At 45.6% G+C, this 21088-nt stretch overlaps 1 protein-coding gene and 1 long non-coding RNA gene across 14 annotated transcripts in view; one reads left to right on the top strand and one right to left on the bottom strand.

Moving 5' to 3' along the window:
* The window catches only part of RIMBP2 (RIMS binding protein 2), a 273596-nt gene that overhangs the window by 99498 nt on the left and 153010 nt on the right, over positions 1-21088 (bottom strand). The window contains exon 1 of one of the 13 annotated variants that reach the window (XM_083716864.1): positions 19947-20063. The exons of 11 other annotated variants lie outside the window; for them this stretch is intronic. The gene's annotated coding sequence lies outside the window, so the exon portion shown is untranslated. Of the gene's footprint in view, positions 1-19946; positions 20064-21088 lie in introns of those variants that run through there. One more of the 13 variants, XM_083716857.1, reaches the window with a different exon arrangement.
* Positions 1-21088, top strand: part of LOC310834345 — a 202671-nt gene that overhangs the window by 93992 nt on the left and 87591 nt on the right. The gene's annotated exons all lie outside the window — the stretch shown is intronic.

Raw genomic sequence — 21088 nt, 5'->3', positions numbered from 1 at the left:
ACAGAGATAAATGCAGGAAACATAGAGGGGCTTAATTTGAAAAGAAAACCCCACACAGACAATAAGGCCATGTGCAGGAACCATGGGTGGGCGTACGTCTTAGTATCAACAAGATTAAGAGCGCCACAAGAAAAACCAACCAGCTCAGTTAGTTTTCTTGTTAACATTCTGATCTGGCAGTTTGTTTTACCTTAAGACATGGAGATACTATCTCAGCAGAAACACAATTTTCGCATGTGCCTAAAGAATCCTAGAAATGCTTGTTCTTCCATATCCAGAATATTTTTGGAATATCCCCCACAGCCATTCTCTAAATCATTGTTAGCTAAGCAAAATTATTACAAACAGACAGACAGACAAACTTTCCCTGCAAAGTGAATGCAAGCATTTTGAGTGAAGACTGCAACAGAAACACGAGAGGCTGAAGAACATGCCCCCCCCCACTCCCCCAAAAGTCCATATATTTTAATCGACAACTCTTTGGCATCTATAAGATCAGATAAGAAACCCCTTTCCTCTTCTGGTCCAGTGTCCCACTTTAATAGGAAGTCAGGCTGCTCAACAGCTTTAACACGCTTGCAATCTGTAAAACCCTGTAGGAGAAATATGAGCTCATTTGAGAAGAAAATAAATGCTTAAAATAAAATAAAAGTTACCTTACAGATCATTTGCATCTTTGCAGAAAGAAAGCCAGAATCTCTTCCACGGTTTGAAATAAATGAAACATTTTCAATATATATTAAGTGTGTGTGAGTGTGAGTGTGTGTGTGTGTGTGTGTGTGTGTGTGTTTCAATGGGTACAAGGCAAACAGATAAAAAAAAACAAAAAAAACACAATTGGGAGATGGCTCCAGTAGATTTAACGCAATCTGACACCACTGTCTGTGCAGCAAGGTTCTACATTGCCTGGAGTTAAGCATCTGTTGTCCTGCATTCGTTAGCTCATGCATCAATTTTTTTGCATCTGAAAACAAAAGCCCTGCCCTTCTGGAATGTAAAATTATGCAGTTAGGGTGGGATGGGAGAGAGAGAGAAAAACGTGTTGGACTTTTTGTGAGTTATCGTCTTTCTCTGCACTTAACGTACTGCCCAGTAATGTGTTCCCATTTTCTCACCAGGATTTCTCAGAGCGGAGTTGGTTGAAGGACCTACAAAATTGGACACAGTCTACCTGCCATGTATCACAGTCTGTTGGATGCCTCAGAATGCCCCAACCCCAACACTTTTGTCAGTAGCACTAGGCAGGCAACAAATCAAAATCAAACAAGCCCAGGGGCTAACAAGCCCCTTGATGGGTTGCGTTTTGGCTTGAGAGTCACAAATTGTACTGGCCTGGCCTTGACGTAGTTCAAGAAGCTAAGCACAGGAAACGAGAGAGATTGAGAAATGCTTGGATAGACTTTAAAATAGCAATTTGACTGGCTGCTACTGGCAAGTCAGAGTACATCCGGAAGAAAACATGGAGATACTACTACTGACCCAGATTACAGGGTTGCTGCAACGAGTTCTGAAATAATGGTTGCCAAGATTTTCACCAAAGCTTAGTCAGTCCAGCATGAGACTCCTAACCTTGGGGTCATGGGTTAGAGCCCCATGCTGGGCAAAAGATTCCTGCACTGCGGGGGACTAGACTAGATGATCCTCGTGGTCCTTCCCAATGCTATGATTCTATTATCTCTTCTATGACTCAGAGATGAGGAACCTGAGATGCCCAGAAGATGCCCAGAATTGGCCTTGGGCTGGTGGGGTCCAACAATATCTGGATTGCCACAGGATTATCCAGCCTATTGTTATAAGTAAAAAAAACCTGCTCTTTTCCCTTATGGGGTACCCAAGAGCCCATGTAGAGTCATTTTGTAGGTTCTCTATCGGTAGAGAAAATAACAGAGACCGTAGTTGTCAACCTTCCCTTTTTTGGCGTGGAATTCCCTTATTCCAGCGCCGTTTCCCGCTGCTTCCAGCTGCTATCCCGGATTGTTAGATATCCCGTAGACTGTCCCCAGGACAGGTGAGGTTGCTGATCCCTTATTTTCGAGGCTGCTGATCCCTTATTTTCAAATCTGAAAGTTGACAGCTATGACAGAGACCAACCAGAGAATATTGAGAAGCAAAGCAGCTAGTAAGCCTGATCTTTATTAACTGTTGCAACAGGGTGCCTCCTTTACACGCAGGAGAAGGAGGACCTCAAACAAAGGTGTGCTCACCCTTATACAGACATTTTAAATTGCCCGCCCTGGAGTCCAAGACCACCTCCAGGTTGTATATATGCGTAAATGAACCACATATCCTAAAGACAACACAGTCTCCACTATGTCTCATTCCAAAGGAAACACAAACCCTGGGGAAGTGCCTGGAACCACTGGAATATCGCACTACTTGGAGATTGGGGTGCCGCGCCACAATATTCATGAATGGAGAAGTGTTTAGTATCATGAGTCGCTAGAGCACGAGACTCTTAATCTCAGGGTTTGTGGGTTCAAGTCCCTTGTTGGACAAAAGATTCAAGCATTGCAGGGGCTAGATGACCCTTCGTGGCTCAACTCTTCCAGCTCTACAATTGTATGTTTCTATTATTCTACCTGCTGTCTGACTCTGAAGTGCTATAGCGCAGACATGGGTTCACCTCTGTGGTAATAACTAGGGGCTGGTTTATGAACTCCTGTATTTAAAAACAAAATCTGTGCATCGGTGAGGTCTTGGTTTACAATTTGAACTTTAATACTGACATAGTTGAAGGTGTGTGGGGGGGTGCGGTTTAGAAAGGTGGGGGGAGAAAGAGTGAACTGTGGGTCAAGCTATAAAAGGCCAAGGAGCTGGTGACATTTAAAAGCCTCTGCTGTTAACAGCCAAGTGAGAAGTCAGCTAAGCCACACAGCGGGGTTCCCCCCCCCCCACCTTAATGGAGAAACTATCTGCATTTTAAATAAGCTCACTTCCATAATTAGGGTTTCTTTTTAAGATGCAAATGAAAACATGTCCTAATAAAAGATGATCAACAAAAGGGTGGCTGGGGCTCCTTCCTAGCCTAAAAGCACAACATCAGATGATATACAGGGCGTAAAAATAGCAGCCACGGAAATCAATAAAGAGCCCACCCAAACCATGGGACTGTTTCTCTGTAATCAGGAATTGATTCCTGCAATCAGATATGTGGCGATTAAAAAGAACGCAAGAGAGAAAGAACAACGAAAACCTGAAACCATTTCAAACTCCTTGTTGGTTCACCTATTCAAGGCTGCATCTCTTTAAATCACACCCTGAGACCGCCAGATGTTAGCACTGAGGTAGCCAAAGTGATGTTCTCCAGATGTGATTCCCACCACCATCAGCCAACGGTTAAGGATTGATGGGGTAAGGATGGGAAGCATCAGGCAGACTACCCTGGCACTAACACTTGCTTGTGTCAGGATGTGATCAGTGCCAGATTTACGTATAAGCTAAACAAGTGATAGCTTAGGGCCCCAGTCTCTTGGGGGCCCCCCAAAATATTAAAGGAAAAAAACTGGATGCACATTTCCAAAATATAAGATAACAAACAAATAAAATAAAACCTACATACAGCAACAGTGTTCTGTGTTGTGTAGGCTCCTATGATGTACCATATTTTTTGCTCTATAAGACTCACTTTTCCCCTCATAAAATGTAAGGGGAAATGTATATGAGTCTTATGGAGCCAATGCAGGCTGCGCAGCTATCCCAGAAGCCAGAACAGCAAGAGGGAATCCCTCTTGCTGTTCTGGCTTCTGGGATTCAGAATTTCCCCCCCTTGTTTTCCTACTCCAAAAACTAGGTGCGTCTTCTGGTCTGCTGCGTCTTATAGAGCGAAAAATACGGTAAGTAATGGGTGCCGCCTGCTAGCCTACTCCCTAAAATATCACTGGTTTACTCTTTTCTATATCAATTACTTTGGTAAAATACATATTTTGTTGTGTGCAAATGGCTTTAGATACCTATTAGGTCCATAAATGACCATATAGCATATATTCAACACATAAAAACAGCGACAATTTGTTGTTGACAAAGGACAGCTGGACATATAAAGGGTCCCATTACCTTCAGTAGCTGAGGGCCTCAGGAAACCTAAATCCAGCCTGGGATGTGATTCAAGAGCCGTAGCCTTGAAACATGTGAACACGTGTTAACATATGCTTTACAATACAAAAACTCAAAACTACATATCATAATGAATGTGCTGGAAGGGTAAGCTCCAAGAAATATCAATAAAAGCAGAAAGGGTAAGCCCAGGTTTGGTGTCTGGATCCTTATCTATGACAAACAGATTTTGGTGCACTCTAAGAAGATCTTTATTAATCACATCCAGCTACATTAGCAACCTCCCCCCCCCCCCCTATTTTGCTCTGCTCCTTCCATCTCCTCCCTCAGCTACTGGGTTCCTGCTCAGGACAAACCCTCTAAACATGAACTTAAATGGTAGTTAACAGACCCCCAACACCAGTTTAGCAAGCGATGACCATCTCCGTTTCCCAGAGAAGCTAAGAAGCTTGAATGGTAAATATTCCCTATGGATTTAGAGCTATGGCAACCATGTATATTAATATCAATGTTTGTGTGTAGGGCATTAGGAAGATGGGACATGGTGAAATTTCACTAGACACCCGATGCATATCTTTCAAGGCTTTTCTTGGTGTTCATAATGTCTGGAAACTTGCATTTGTGTGGTGCTATCAGGGACAAGGAATGTATGGCACTCCAGATTTTGCTGGACTCCACTTCCCATCAGCCCCAACAAGCATTGGTCAGGGATGATGGGAGTTATAGCCCAACAACACTTGAAGGGCCACCATTCCCCACCGCAAAGTAGGATTAATGAAAGCTGAGGGTTGTAGAGAAGCAAGCTTCCTACCAGATTCTTGCATTTAGTGGCAATCTCAGTGGAGTTACAAAACAGCAGCCATAAATTTAACGCATCGTACCTTTGCACAGTGCAAGGAACTGAGAGCAGCAGGGACCTAGTGGGAATTCACTTTTGGATAATTAAAGTACAGTAGCAGAAGATTAAATTTGTGCAGCCTATTTAAAAAAAAACGACTGCTCAAAAGCTCTCATGCTTTTATATTTAATTTGCTCAGCACCATATGTTCTGTTGATACCTAGAGAACCTCTGCCTCTCTCATATCTTACCCCCACCTCTCTTCTTAATTTCATGAAATCGAGGATGGTGGGCAACAGAAAAAGAGCAGAGGAGTCATTAAAAGGGAGACCCTTTCAAAAGGTGCATCCCGTGATAGGGGTCTGCATACTAGGGATTTGCACTGACCACAGGTTTGGTTTTGGATCCCGATTTGGCACTTTGGAAAACGATCTGCCTTATCGTGTTCTCCCTGGAAATGAGAGCACGTGTTGCGGTTGGGGGAACTAAAGGCCACCCTGTTGCGGTTGGGCAGATTTGGTAACCAAGCCCTTAAGGGGTTAATCTGGTTACTGGGGAGTTTTGGACGTTGCAATTTTGGTAGGAGGGGTCAGAGGCTATAAATACATGGCGCCTATCGCTGGGGCGCCCTCTCGGCTTCTGCACCGGATCACCCGCCCACCCTCCCTTTAATTAAGGGGGGGGGTTTCTGGTTCGCTTGACCTTGCTATGCCTGTCATGGGGTCGCCCGCCTTGGTGCGGGGGCCTGGTAGGAATTTACCATCTGGCGGATTGGCTGGTGCCATTTGGGTTTTGCCTACTGCGTAGCAAATAGTCACAACTTGTAAGGTTGGCGGTTAGGCATTGGTTAAAATTGGTGGTGGAGGGGTAAGTGACTACCCCTCCAATGGTGGTGCGGAAAGGGAATTCCGTTAAAGGAATCCAGGGGCTTGCCATTCTTTTCGTCCTTGTCCCCGGAGTCGGACCTGGGCCGTGCAAGCCCCACAGGAACATGAGGGTGAGAAGTGAGGGACTGATACCCAGCTTCATCTTCTCACCCAATACTTGTTTCCCACGCCGGCTTCCGCTGGAATCCGGAAGTCAGCTCTGTCCCTGGGCATGGACAGATAGTCATAACCAATGCCTAAGCAACCACTCACATATTTTGTATTTGAATAAAGTTGTGGCCAAAATTATGCCAAAAACCTTAAACAAAAATTGAAGTGTGAAGTGTGAATTTTTTGGTGGGGTGGCATTGTGGGACTCAACACGCAAATTCCAAGGCACTCCATACGTTGCTTGGGGATTCATTCAAGCCTACATCATTCCTCACCCACCCCATTCAGAAACTATAAGCCGCTTTGAGAAGATTTTGAGTAGATGCTTAATCACCTCTGCTTCACCTTGTGACGCCCTGTATACACACTGCTTCCTCTCTGACAAGCAAAAAATAAAATTAAAATTTGGGGTGCCTCTAAATCTGATGCACATTACTGCATCTCCTCCAACAGCATTTCATAAATTAAAATAGGGTGATTCTTGTGCAGTTGGCAACACATCTCCCCACAAGCATCACCTTCAGCACTTCCCTAGTGCTTCCCCATATGTCGTTTTGTGGTTTGCCTCAGGCGCCAAAATGTATTGGGCCGGCCCTGCTTTTCTGACTTACTCCTCCTTAAGTTACTTAAATTACTTAAGTACCAGATTTACATATAAGCTAAACAAGCTATAGCTTAGGGCCCCAGTCTCTTGCCCCCCCCCAAAAAAAAATTAAAGGGAAGAAACCTGGATGTAAATTTCCAAAATATAAGTTAACAAATAAAATAAAACCTACATACAGCAACAGTGTTTTTTGTTGTGTAGGCTCCTATGATGTAAGTAATATATAGAGATATAAAATATCACTGGTTTGCTCATTTCTATATATAGGGTGCCTACATTCTGCATGGACTGGTTGCATGGGAACATGTGCAAATGGCTTTAGATACCTATTAGGTCCATAAATTACCATATAATATATATTCAACACAAAAAACAGCAACAATTTGTTGTTGACAAAGAGCAGCTGGACATATAAAGGGCCCCATTACCTTCAGTAGCTTAGGGCCTCATCAAACCTAAATCCAGCCCTGCTTAAATAACTGCTTGTTGATATGTAGATTGAACAGCAAACAGTCACTCTGGCAAAACTGTAGATTTGCCACCCCAGACCAGACGCGGGTGGCGCTGTGGGTAAAACCTCAGCACCTAGGACTTGCCGATCGTATGGTCTGCGGTTCGAATCCCCGCGGCGGGGTGCGCTCCCGTCGTTCGGTCCCAGCGCCTGCCAACCTAGCAGTTTGAAAGCATGTCAAAGTGCAAGTAGATAAATAGGGACCGCTTACCAGTGGGAAGGTAAACGGCGTTCCGTGTGCTGCGCTGGCTCGCCAGATGCAGCTTGTCACGCTGGCCACGTGACCCGGAAGTGTCTGCGAACAGCGCTGGCTCCCGGCCTATAGAGTGAGATGAGCGCACAACCCTAGAGTCTGTCAAGACTGGCCCGTACGGGCAGGGGTACCTTTACCTTTTACCAGATACTCACAGAGAAGCCCTGGGCACTAAAAGTGTCTTCACTCAACTGACAGCTCTCCCCCTCCTCCAGTTCCAAATGGCAAAAATGCTGTTTTCCATGCATGTACCAATCTACGCCGACTGGTAGCAACTCTCCAAGGTTTCAGACAAGGGTCCTACCTGGATATAATGGGGACTGAACCCGGGGCCATCAAAATACAGAGCAGATGCTCAAGCACTGAGCCACAGCCCTTCCTCAAGGGACTAATACCTTCTCATTACTCTGTCCCAGCTCCTTACTCTGAGCATCTTATCACGCAGGCACAAACTGAGCCAGTGGAGGGTCAACAAGCACATCTTAGCTTCAAACCAGCACCCTGGCAAAGAAACCGGATGATGTATACACAAAAATGGAAAAGGTTGAGAGAGTTGGGTATGCTTAGCCTGGAAAAGAGGAGACTGAGAAGAGATAGGATAGTCTTCAAATATCTCAAGGGCTGTCACATGGAAGAGGGAGCAAGCTTGTTTTCTCCTGCTCTGCAGGGTAGAACACAAACCAATGGATTCAAGTTACAAGGAAAGAGATTCCAACTAAATATCAGGAAGAGCTTTCTGGTAGTTTTCTTCTTCTTTGGCGATCACTCGTAGCTGAGTAAGATTGTCTTCCATAAACACGGTTTTAACAATGAGTCCGTAAATGACTGTGGAGGCCAATTCTGGACCCACACGCTTCCACAGTGGGTACATTGGTTTCCGGGCAGGAATTGATCATGGTGTGGATCTGCCAAGCGGGCCTTCCTCTTAGCACGTTTCTCCCTTGCATCCTGAGTTCGAGTGTCTTCAAAGCCCATGAAGCCTTTGGTAAAGGCTGTTCTCGAACTGGAGCGCTCGCAGGCCAGTGTTTCCCAGTTGTCAGTGTTTATACTACATTTTTAAAGATTTGCCTTTTGTTGAGGTTCCATTTTTAAGTATGGAATAGAGTAGTTGCTTTGGAAGACGATCATCAGGCATCAGCACAACATAACCAGTCCAACAAAGTTGATGTTGAAGAATCCTTGCTTCAACACTGCCGATCTTTGCTTCTTCCAGTACACTGATGGACTCTCCTTCCTTGGAGGTTTTTAAGCAGAGGTTGGATGGCCACCTGTCATGGCTGCTTTCGCTGAGATTCCTGCATTGCAGAGGGTTGGACTAGATGACCCTTTGAGTCCCTCCCAACTCTACAATTCTATGATTCTATTGACCAATCCCAAGGCATGGAACTTCAACTTCCCCCATCACAAAGTCCTTCCCAATGATAAGTGATGGGCACTTTTAAAGTTAAGGAAATAGCAACCACTTGATGAAAAACACATTCTATGTCACCACATAAAAGCCTGGAGCTTGGAGAAGGGTGGGATGTGGGAGGGGTGGTTCATTTCATTTTAAAGACAAAGAAAGCATTGCCTGCCCCGGGTGTTAAAAACCAAAGCAAAACACAACCTTCTCAGGGACTCTCAGCCACTAATGCAATTGCCAATGCAATTAATGGAATTGTTACATTTCAAAGCAACTCCGACTGTGTGGGTTCCCAAGCGCACTGCATGCAAGGATGCCAGGAGCAATTCTAATTGGAATCCTGGGTTTCTTCTCTCTCTCTCTTCCTCTCCCCCAGACCACCCATTCATGTTTGCCTCGTAAATGAAGCAGGGGTTACTGCAGAACAGAGGTCACAGACATTACGAAGCATGACCCCAGGGTAGACTCCCTCAGGCATATCTTTAAAAGGAAACACACAAAGCAGAAGCAATTGTTTTATGCTTGAAAATGTAGGGATCAGGAGATGCTTGGGGAGTCTGATATTTGTGAATGAACCAATTCACACTGTTTGACCAAAGACGAGAATTGTGATTTAGCTGTCCATCAGATTCTGCCCTTCTGGTAACACTGCAATGCAGTTTGGCAGTTTAGATAATATCAAGATATACATTGAAATATGTAAAGGTAAAAGTAAAGGGACCCCTGACCATTAGGTCCAGTCGTGGACGACTCTGGGGTTGTGGCGCTCATCTCGCTTTATTGGCCGAAAGAGCCGGCGTACAGCTTCCGGGTCATGTGGCCAGCATGACTAAGCCGCTTCTGGCGAACCAGAGCAGCACACGGAAACGCCGTTTACCTTCCTGCTTGAGTGATACCTATTTATCTACTTGCACTTTGACGTGCTTTCAAACTGCTAGGTTGGCAGGAGCAGGGACCGAGCAACAGGAGCTCACCCCGTCGTGGGGATTCGAACCGCCAACCTTCTGATCGGCAAGTCCTTGGCTCTGTGATTTAACCCACAGAGCCACTCACGTCCCTACTAAAATATGTACTTGGAGATAAAAAAATGTAAAGTAATACCGTAATTGCAATGTAGTGCAGAAACGAAGCAAAACAGACTTAAAGGCAGAATGAGCAAGAGTAATGCAGAAGAGAAATCAACAGGTTTGTTCATTCCCTGGTAAAACTGATGTGTTTATTCCAACTGAGAGAACAACTTCCATATCTGTCCATCTCATGGCAAAGAAACAGGCATTGCTTAGCTAGACAATGTTTACACTTGCTGTTTTATTTTTATTTATTTATTTAAGGTTAATATACTGTTCAACATTCAGAATTTCATAACATTTATAATGGGCTTTATAGGCTTATTTACCTAAAGTAAGTAGAAGTAAGCAGCACTGAACTTGATAGTTATGTATGCATAGTTATGTATAACATTGCATTGTTAGATTCTGGTGCCCTGTGGAAGTTATGGACTGCAGCTCTAGTCATGTCTGAAGAGTGGTCTATGCTGGCTGGAGCAGAACAGAATTGTAGTTCTAAACATCTGGAATTCACCAGGTATGGGAAGACTGAAATCCATTATTGCAGCAATCTTTAAAAGTATATTATCTCCCATGCTGAAGACATGAGACTTTGAACCACAAAGGGATGGAGGGACGGGAGATGAATCTACCAAATCTGAACTTACTGAAACAATACAAAACCAAATCGCTGCCATCCTTCAAAATCTGGACTTATAGGAATTTTGTGATGCAGCCAGTGATCACCAAATTGCACCTATGAGGGGCAAAGGTGCATAGGTTCGAATCCCCATGACGGGGTGAGCTCCCGTTGCTCAGTCCCTGCTCCTGCCCACCTAGCAGTTTGAAAGCACATCAAAGTTCAAGTAGATAAATAGGTACCACTCCAGCGGGAAGGTAAATAGCACTTCCGTGTGCTGCTCTGGTTCGCCAGAAGTGGCTTAGTCATGCTGGCCACATGATCTGGAAGCTGTACGCCAGCTCCCTCGGCCAATAAAGCGAGATGAGCACCACAACCCCAGAGTCGGCCATGACTGGACCTAATGGTCAAGGGTACCTTTACCTAAAGACTAAATGAGGCTACTGGACTGCATGAGTGCTACAGTTTCTTTTGCAGTCATCTTATCTCTACACAGATGACACTCAGACTCCAACAGAGTCGGGCAGGAGCGGAAGAAGCAATGAGCAGATTCCGCCCCCTCCTTTCTGAAAACATCATGAGATTCTTACAATGGGAGGGTGAAATATCCACAACCCTTTCACTCCACAGCTGCATCTCCATCTCTGGGGCCCCAATTTGGCTTCCTCTGATTTAGTAAGTTCTGTTGGAAGTTTGGCTGCAGCTCATGCTTTACCAACTGAGCTATCCTAACATATCATCTTCCTTTTTTGTTACCCACCACCAGCACCACAGTGTATGCCTAGCTGAAAAGTGGCAGCTACTCTCTGTTGCCTGGTGTTGGGCTAAGATAGGATGGAGGGTGGTGCCTTTGAAAAGGTCATTCACTCCAGCTATCCCCCAATGCAATTATGCAGGGCTCTCAACCACCTTCGCAACCTCTTAATAACCATCCCAGGGGAAATAGCACTAAAACGCAATGGGTCAAATGGGAAGGCACCCCTAGTAGAATCTGATTAGCCTGTCATTCTTAGCTTTAATTTCCCAACCCCAAAGCAACCTGACACTGGGAGCAAGCAATGAAGAGGAGGAGGAGGAGGAGGAGTTTGGACTTAATACTACTACTACTAATAATAATAATAATAAATTCATTTATACCCCACCCTCCCCAGCCAGAGCCAGGCTCAGGGCAGCTAACACCAGTAAAATTACAGTAAAAACATAATGGGGGGGACCACTTTAAAATACAGGTTAAAATGCAATTTAAAATGCAGCCTCATTTTAAAAGTAGCCCATAGATCAAAACCAGAAGGGGAGGGAAACATAAGGGTCATACTGAGTCCAAACCAAAGGCCAGGCGGAACAGCTCTGTCTTGCAGGCCCTGCGGAAAGATGTCAAGTCCTGCAGGGCCCTAGTCTCTTGTGACAGAGCGTTCCACCAAGTTGGGGCCAGTACTGAAAAGGCCCTGGCCCTAGTTGAGATATCCCGCCTTTCACTACCCTAAGGAGTCTCAAAGCAGGTAACAATCTCTTTTCCCTTCCTCCCCCACAACAAACACTCTGTGAAGTGAGTGAGGCTGAGAGACTTCAGAGAAGTGTGACTAGCCGAAGGTCACCCAGCAGCTGCATGTGGAGGAGCGGGGAATCAAACGCGGTTCACCAGATTACGAGTCTACCGCTCTTAACCACTACACCACGCTGGCATCTCAGGCATCAGTCTGGGAATGTTCCCTGCCTGAAAGCCTGGACAGCCATGAAGAGAGTTGAAAGCAACTCAAGAGACCCAGCAATGGAACAAAGATAAAGTACCGACCAGAGAAGAATGGCAGACAAAGTTGACGGACTATGTCAAAATGGCAAGACTGACGGAAAAGATCAGAAATCAGGAAGACCAAATTTTTGTGAAAGACTGGAATAACTCTGTAACGTATCTGAGAGATTACTGTAAACAGTTTGAAATCATTAGCAGGAATACAGTGACACTTGTAAGGTGACATTGGGACTTTGGAAATTATGAGTAAGTAATAGATAGAATAAGGGTGGCGCTGTGGGTTAAACCACAGAGCCTAGGACTTGCTGATCAGAAGGTCGGTGGTTCGAATCCCTACGACAGGGTGAGCTCCCGTTGCTTGGTCCCTGCTCCTGCTAACCTAGCAGTTCGAAAGCACGTCAAAGTGCAAGTAGATCAATAGGTACCACTCCGGCGGGAAGGTAAACAGCGTTTTCGTGCGCTGTTCTGGTTCGCCAGCAGTGGCTTAGTCATGCTGGCCACATGACCCGGAAGCTGTACGCCAGCTCCCTCAGCCAATAAAGCGTGATGAGCGCCGCAACTCCCGAGTCGGCCATGACTGGACCGAATGCTCAGGGGTCCCTTTACCTTTAATAGACAGAATACAGTAAAAGATGCAGAAATGAAAGGAGGTCCGAAGGTTTGGAGGACCTTTTGTTTTGTTATTATTATTTTCTGTTGCTTTAATACTTGGACTGGTTATGATTGTTAATAATATTATGTAAAAGCCAAATAAACTTAAAAAAGAAAAGATGAGAAAGTGACTCAAGAGACAGCATGGCTTTTCAAGGTACATGGGTGTGTTTTCCTTGCGCTGCTTGCTTAAAGAAACACATGCAATGGATTTAAGCCACACACAACCGGAGAAGGGCCATAGCTCTGTGAGAGAGCTCATGCTTCTCCCTGGTTCACCCTTCAGCATCTCAGGCATCAGGCTGGGAATGTTCACTGTCTGAAAGCCAGTGAGGTCTTGTCCCACTAGTTTCCCCCAGTGAAGCCCATGGTTTACAGCTGAATTGGACCAAATGACAATTGGGTTTTCAGCAGATTGCTGCTTGTTCCAATTCAGCGGCAAATGAACCATAGAGTTGGAAGGGACCACAAGGGTCATCTCGTCCAACTCCCTGCAATGCAGGAATCTTTTGCCCAACACAGGACTTAAACCCTGAGATTGAGAGTCTCGTGCTCCACCGACTGAGCTATCCCAGGAATCATGTTTTCCAGGGAAAAGCTGGGAGGCAAATGCAACACCACACAGACTCGCGCTTTCCGGTCACCATCTCTTAGCCTAACCTACCTCACAGGGCTGTTGTGAGGGTGAAATGGGGAGCAGGAGAACCATGTACATCACTCTGAGATCCTTGGAAGGTGAAAGTGGTCGATGAATGCAATAAATACAAATAAAACGATACTGAGCTGGGCAGACCAAGGATCTGACTTAGGATAATTGTCAGCTTATGCAACCCGTGACCTCACCAGCACAGTGGCAGATATTGTAAGAATCGGCTTAAGAACCACCAGACAGTGTGGTTAAGAGTGCTGAACTAGGGAGACCAGGCTTCAGATCCCAACCTAGCCATAAGGCCCTTTATTTATTTATTTATTTATTTATTTATTTATTTATTTATTTTTATTTTTTGTACCCCGCCCATCTGGCTGGGTTTCCCCAGCCACTCTGGGTGGCTTCCAACCAAGATTAAAAATACATCAAAATGTCACACATTAAAAACTTCCCTGACTATGTAACCTTGGGCCACTCATGGACTTTCAGCCAAGCCTACCTCACAGGGTGGTTGAGACTATTAGGGTGAAAAAAATGCCATGTTCCTGCTTTGGCTCTGAATCTAACAGTTGTTCTAGAGGTTTTTTTTTTTAAAAAAAAAAATATATTATCAATATTAATAACATGCTCGCAAGCCAAATTTGGAAATGACAGTGGGAAATGTACAGATTCAAGATTTCCAAAAATACTGAAGTTGTTTGCTTGTTTGCATTATACAATCATAGAACTGTAGAGCTGGAATGGATCCAAAAGATGTCTAGTCCAACCTCCTGCAATGCAGGAATCTACGTAAGCTAAAGCATCCATGACAGATGGCCATCTAACCTCTACTTAAAGACCTCCAAGGAAGGAGAGTCCACAACCTCCTGAGAGTGACTGTTCCACTGTCAAACACCTCTTACTATCAGAAGGTTCTTCCTGATGTTTAGTCATTACATTACATTACATTACATTACATTACATTACATTAGTAGTATCACACTTTTCCTTCATGGGGTTCAAGGCGACTCATATACATTGTACTCTCCCTCCCAATTTTATCTTCACAGCAACCCTGAGAGGTAGGTTAGGCTGGCCCAAGATGACCCAGTGTGTTTCTTGCCTGAGCTGTGAACTGAACCCTATTTTCCTGGGTCCCTGGCCCAACGCTCTAATCACTTACAACTACGCACTGCATAGAAAGGGAAAGGGGAGGCCACTTCAGTGCATAGCTGTCAACTTCCAGATTTGAAAATAAGGGACCAGCAGCCTAGAAAATAAAGGATCAGCAGCCTTGCCTGTCCCGGGGACAGTCTACGGGATATCTAACAATCCGGGATAGCAGTGGGAAGCAGCGGGAAACGGCACTGGAATAAGGGAATCCCCCCCCCCCCAAAAGGGAAGGTTGACAGCTATGCTCCGTGTTATGTGCAGGTCAGCACCCATCGAAATCCACAGCTTGCCCTTGCAGTTTGCCCTCTACCCCACTATGAGGAGCTGTTCCCTAACGTCAATTGGGGGAGGGGGTTAAGGGGGGAAAATGCATCTGTTTTTACATGGTGAGTGTTGAAGAGGATTGATGAAACGGTCAGCAAAGGCAGGTAACAGTGTCAGGACTCTTGTGTGCTCTGAAAAGAAGTCCACTTTGCAGGCGCATGCCTGCACGGCAGCACACATTAAAATTCCACCCACCCAACACGTGGGCATCAACATGCGGAAGCCGGCACGAAAGCCAGACATGCATGAGCTGTGATTAAATAGTCAGTTTCAAGTACGTGCACCGAAGCCCCGTATCCTTCCTTGCCGACAGTTAATGCTTCAATTAAAAGGATAGGCTCTCACAACTGTTTCCCAACAAGCCTGCCTTATTGCAATGCGCGAAGGAACAGTGGCGAGGAGGGGGGAGATCAGCGGTTGCCATGGCAATGCAGCCCAGCAGGTGCGGAATATCTGTCCTGTAGTACCTATTTGAGAAGGAGAAAAGGAAGGGGTGGGGAGGCTTGGGTGCTTTTGTATGACCAGAGCAAGAGTGGCTTAAGCGGAGGTTGGGTTGTCACCTGTCATGGATGCTGTGGCAATCACACAGGGTCCCCGGACGTTTAACGGCCTATTGATCCCTGTGCCACTACTGTGCTTGCTTCCCTGCTGCCACCAACCCATTACTCTCGGGTAAAATACTGAGTCCAGACAGTTGTTAAAATTGAACCAAATAAACAAGTTTATTTTATAAACATTAACCAGTTTATGACATTATAAACATTATTATAAACATATAAACATTAACAAGTTTCTCAGATAAAATTCCTGTCAGTATCTTAACTTTAGTTTCTTTACCTATACCTTCCTAATACCTTCTGACTGATTATCTCAACCCTTGACTGACTCCGCTTAACAAATTCTCTCACTCTCTCACATCAGACTAGCCCAACAGACTTATCCTCTCTGTCTCTTCTAACTCCAGACTGTCTTCTCAACCACCCTAACTCTAACTCCCTTCTCTTGGGTTCCCATTGGTTAGTCATTTTACAATTAGTTAACATTTTCCTTATGAACCCAGTATGATGTCACACACCTAGGAGGGCAAACGCCACAGATGCTTTAGCCAAAATTCCTGCTTTGCGGGTGGGTTGGGCTAGATTGCTCGCAGGGTCCCTTCTTACTCCACAGTTCTATGATTCCTATAGGCCAGCATCATCTTGGGTCACCTCTTTGGACAGAAATGTCTTCCCATGATGTCTCCTGGCAGGGATGGAGAGCCTGGGGCCAAATGGGCCCCTCTGGGCCTCTTTATGTGGCCCTCAGACACTCCTGGGGACAGTCTACGGGATATCTAACAATCTGGGATAGCAGAGGGAAATGGTGCTGGAATAAGGGAATTTCCCACCAAAAAAAGGGAAGGTTGACAGCTATGGCCAGAATGTGTCCTTGAACTCTGATACGGCCCTTTGGATGACCTGGGTGGAGGAAAGGGGCGTGTGTTTAAAAAGTAGCTTGCCCTGCAAAGGTAAAATCATCATCATCATCAAACCTTTTATTGGCATCACATGTTGTTGTTGTTGTTTAGTCGTTTAGTCGTGTCCGACTCTTCGTGACCCCATGGACCAGAGAACGCCAGGCACCCCTGTCCTCCACTGCCTCCCACAGTTTGGTCAAACTCATGCTGGTAACCTCGAAAACACTATCCAACCATCTCGTCCTCTGCCGTCCCCTTCTCCTTGTGCCCTCCATCTTTCCCAACATCAGGGTCTTCTCCAGGGAGTCTTCTCTTCTCATGAGGTGGCCAAAGTACTGGAGCCTCAGCTTCACAATCTGTCCTTCCAGTGAGCACTCAGGGTTGATTTCCTTCAGTATGGAGAGGTTTGATCTTCTTGCAGTCCATACAATCTTCTTGGCATCACATACAAACATCCAAAACAAATCAATACAGAATTACCACTTCCCCAGTGGCACAAAACATTTGCTAAATAAAAGAAAGGAGGCAGAGCAGCCTATTGTCACATCTCTAGATCTCCAGGGAGATCAGGTAAAATTAGCAGCTGTTTCTCCACCCACTTTTGCCTCCGGCCTCATCCACCTCTCAGTCCTATGGCCCCTGGAAAGTTGCCCAGGAGGGAATGTGGCCCTTGGGCTGGAGAAGATGGGGTGGGGCAGGGGGAGGAATCCTACCTAGGCATTCTCTGAAATATTCCCAAGGCCATGCTGCCCTTTCTGGTCCACTTAATTCCCTGGTTGAGCTTTACCACCTGCAGGCCCTCCAAGTGCCCCTATTTTCCAGGGACAGCCCCGGATTTACAGAAGCCGTCCCAGTTTCTGATTTGATCCCGGAAGCACCCACTTTTCCTTAGAACATCCCTATGCCCCCCCTTTTTGTGTCTTTTAAATGCTTTATTGTCCATCTTCTATACATGTACAACAACTAGTCATAATCATTCCAATTAATCCAATAAAGATATCAATAATCACAAAGAATACATACAGTTTTGACTATGTGTTTTCTTCACGAACCTGTGACTTCCCTCCCTCTCCATATTTTCCCCTTTTTGATAAACACGTTGCATAATTTTTCTTTATTATTTTATAAAAACTATTTTTTTTCTATATCCATATCATTTTTCTTTATAAGTATTAGTTACAGAAATCACTCAAAGGCTACTACTGTATTTAGGTTACAGTTATTTTTCAGATATTTCGTAAAGGACATCCCTATTTTCATCGTAGAAATATTGAAGGGTAAAGTAATCCATCCCTACTTTTATCAGAGAAACGTTGGAGGCTATAGAGTTATCCGACCCCCCCAGGCCATCTGAAGGCAGCCCTGTATAGGGAAGTTTTTTGAAAAAAAAGTTTAATGTTTTATTATGTTTTCATATATGTTGGAGGCCACCCAGAGTGGCCGGGGCAACCCATAGTAAAATAATAATAATAATAATAATAATAATAATAATAATAATAATAATTATTATTATTATTATTATTATTATTATTATTATTATTATTATTACCCTATTTCCATCATAAATGTTGGATGGTATGCACATGGTGCCCTGTGTCCACTTACAGCCCTTTCAGATGCTTGAGAGAAAAGACAGTAAGATCTTTTCAGAAAAAAAGTTACTTTCCTTTACATCCGCCTCACTGCAGGCTAACAACAATTGACTCTACAGTGCCTCTTGATGACTTTATTCAGCCTTTTGGAAAACAAACACATCCCCCTGTGCAAGTCAAGCTTGTGCAATTGGTCACTCACCACACCAAGCCAGATGCAGCGTTCCAGATGTGTTTGGGTTGTCCGTCATGATAAACCAGACCCTGACCTCAGGGCCCCTGGGATGCAGAACCCCCCCCCCCAATCCAAATCTGGCAGCCCAAAGTCCCCAGTTTTGGCCTAGATAAAACACAAGTGTCCCCGTGTGACCTTTCCTCATTCCTGTATTCACAACCGCACACCTAGGGATGAAATCTCACAGTTTGCCCTTTCATTAATGAGCAAGCTGTGAGGACCCAGGCTAATATTTTATTAATCAAAGATCTTTTAAAACATCAAGGCATAAAGGTTATTTTAAAAACACACACACACGGATAACTTCATTGATCACTTTACTTTTCTTCAGCAAGGCCACCCTGTCCTCCAATTTATTTTAAAACGGGTGTGGGGGTTTTTTTTGTAGATGAAACCCATAAACACAACTCTCAGCATCTTTGTCTATAAAAACAGCTGCCAGTAAAGAAATCACGGGTAGCTCCGTTGGTTAGAGCATGGGGCTGATAATGCCAAGGTTGACGTTTCGATCCTCAGATGGGACAGCTGCATATTCCTCCATTGCAGGGAGTTGGACTAGATGATCCTCAAGAACCCTTCCAACTCCACAATTCTATGATTCTATGAAATAACTAAAACCCAGGCATGCACAATTGTTTTTGCTGTGGGTGCCCATGGGTGCCTGGCCTCCGCTCCCTGCCACCACCCACTTCCCCCGCCCACAGTGACCACTGCCTCTGTGCAAGGCCTGCCATGGCTACTGAGCGATGCCCGCAGCTGCAGCGACTGGGGCTGAGTGCCAGAGGGAAGGTGGTGGGAGGCTGTGGTGGGCAGCTTGCCATGGCAACGGTGCACATCTCACAGAGCTGGAGGCCCCGGTCCAGTTGCACTATCATTACATCATTGTGGCATGGTGTGAGCCGAAGCTGGGCACCCACAATGTGGGGGCCAATTCAGCGCCCCTGCTCCGTGCCCACATGGGAACCTTTGGTGCCCTGGACAGAGAACGCCCAGGTCAAAAGGGGTGTGCTTATTGGGGCAGTTTTCAGGTGGAAAGATTCGGAAACAGCTTGGGTCCAAAACTACCCCCGCCACCTGACGTACCCTCAAATCAAACTCTCCAGTTTGACCCCCTCAGTTGGTCCTAATGGGAGGCAAACTGTGCTGTTGTTTTCCAAGCCATAAAAGGGAGTGAGAGTCACACAAGGGCTCCTCTGTCCTCACCCGCGAAAGCATTTCAGACACTTTTAGGTTTAGATAAGGTAGTTCACACAGATACCTTCAAGCCTTGCCTTTCCCCACACCCCTTAGGACTGCAGCCTAAATGTATTAAACAAATAAATGGGAAGCTGCCCTATACAGAGTCAGACCTTTGGTTCACTTAGCCCATTCATGTCTACACTGACTGGAAGCAGCTCGGCGGGGGGGGGGGGGGGGCATAGCTGTCAACGTTTCCCTTTTTTTAAAGGGAAATTCCCTTATTCTGAATAGGATTCCTCGCAAGAAAAGGGAAAAGTTGACAGCTATGGGAGGGGGGTGTTCAGAGAGTGGGGATCTTTTTCAGTATTGTCTGGAGAGGCCAAGATTTGAAGCTGGGCACTGTGCATACAAAGCAAATCAAGGAATCATAGAAATATGATTCTATGAACTATGGTAACTTCCAATGAATACAGCACACTGAGCTGTTAGCAAATCTGAACAGAAGAAGAAGAAGAAGAAGAAGAAGAAGAAGAAGAAGAAGAAGAAGAAGAAGAAGACGACTCCCAAAACTTACCAAGATGATGCAGCTGCCGAATGCACAGGGAAGTCTCCCATTCCTGATATGAAGCTCACAACATTAACCAGTTCTCTTGCTCCATTCACTCTCGGCATAAAAGCAGCCCCACCTCCGAGCATCCCCCATCGCCTGCCCCATTAAAAGGCACCCGTGTCAGAGTGCCACCCGCCTGCCCCGCTGCTGCTCCTCCTCCTGCTGAGTTGTCTGCATGCTGTTAAATTAAAATTAATCTTCCTTGCTGGCTGGTGCTGACCTTTGCAGCGAGCGCCTGGAAACAGAACATCACTCCCCTGGGGGCTGAGCGGAGAGGTGGGGCCTTGGAGAGAGAGCAACACCTCTTGAGTCGCTGTGCCAGTCCAAGCAGGATGTCCAGCGCGCACACATGCACACATTTCTTAAAAGTGAAAAGCTCCCAAGGCACTGTGCTGCCTCAAGTGGGTGCATTTCACACAATCCAATGAGCGATCAAATGTTGACTTGAGAGAGATTTGAACTGGAAACCATCCAGAGGCCTGATCTGAAAAGGATCCACCCAGATCCTGCCAGTGCCAGATTGTTCAAGACCTCACCTATGGGTGACTGTGTAGGGCATGGGTAGGTAAACTAAGGCCTGGGGGCCGGATCCAGCCCAATCACCTTCTAAATCCGGCCCGTGGATGGTCCAGGAATCAGCATGTTTTTACATGAGTAGAATGTGTCCTTTTACAGTCGTACCTTGGGTTACAGACGCTTCAGGGTTTTTTGGGGGGGGTTATGGACCTGCCGAAACGTGGAAGTACCGGAACGGGTTACTTCCGGGTTTCAGGGGTCACACATGAGCAGAAGCGCTAAATCGCGCTTTGCACATGCGCAGAAGCGGCAAATAGCAACCCACGGGTTGCGAACGCTGTGGGTTACGAACGTGCATCCCGCATGGATCACATTCACAACCCGAGCGTCCACTGTATTTAAAATGCATCTCTGGGTTATTTGTGGGACATAGGGATTCGTTCATATTTTTTCCCCAAAATATAGTCAGGCCTCCCACAAGGTCTGAGGGACAGTGGACTGGCCCCATTCTGAACAGGTTTGCTGACCCATGGTGTAGGGATACCACACCACGTATTTGGGTACCTTAAAGGTAAAGGGACCCCTGACCA

The sequence above is a fragment of the Podarcis gaigeae genome (assembly GCF_964106915.1).
Source record: "Podarcis gaigeae genome assembly, chromosome: 16".
NCBI lineage: Eukaryota > Metazoa > Chordata > Lepidosauria > Squamata > Lacertidae > Podarcis > Podarcis gaigeae.
This window is presented reverse-complemented; position numbering and strand designations above follow the sequence as displayed.